The 600-nt window shown below is 39.0% G+C and overlaps 1 pseudogene; it reads right to left on the reverse strand.

Annotated features, from left to right (window-relative positions):
* Window positions 1-256: 256 nt before the first annotated feature.
* LOC132297764 (small nucleolar RNA R71) lies at window positions 257-355 on the reverse strand (annotated as a pseudogene).
* Between the last annotated feature and the right edge of the window lie 245 nt (window positions 356-600).

Consider the following 600-nt stretch of genomic DNA (forward strand, 5'->3'; position numbering starts at 1 on the left):
TGCTTCCGAACTATCATGGACTTCTAAGTGAAGAACCTTACAAGCATTTGGATGAGTTTCTTGAAGTATGTTCCACCATGAAATACATGGACATGCCGGAAGAGGTCTTAAGGCTTAAACTTTTTCCATTCACCCTTAAAGACAAGGCAAAATATTGGTTTAACAATCTTAGGCCTTTTTCAATAACTTCTTGGGCAGAAATGCAACAAGAGTTCTTGAAGAAGTACTAACCAGTTTCTAAGACCAATGCCATGAGAACTTCAATTAGGGAATTTTCACATGGGGATGGGGAAACATTTTATGAGGCATGGGAATGCTTTAATGAATTGCTTAGGAAGTGTCCACATCATGACATGCCCAAATGGCAATTAGTTCAATATTTCTTTGAGAGCTTATTGGATAATTACAAGGTCATGGTTGATGCTTCCATGGGTAGCTCTTATATTGATAGGCATAAGGATGACGTGTGGCGTCTTTATGAGAGCATGGGTGAAAATTCTTTGCATCGTACCTTATCTTCGAAGAATGGTAGAAATTCTAGTGGTAGGAAGAGTGTTGGCTTACATCAAGTCGACCACTCTAATGAAATTGCCGCCAAAA

This window comes from Cornus florida, unplaced genomic scaffold (assembly GCF_030987335.1).
Source record: "Cornus florida cultivar Cherokee Brave unplaced genomic scaffold, ASM3098733v1 CherokeeBrave_3.0.0_Hap2_Chr02, whole genome shotgun sequence".
Classification (NCBI taxonomy): Eukaryota; Viridiplantae; Streptophyta; class Magnoliopsida; order Cornales; family Cornaceae; genus Cornus; species Cornus florida.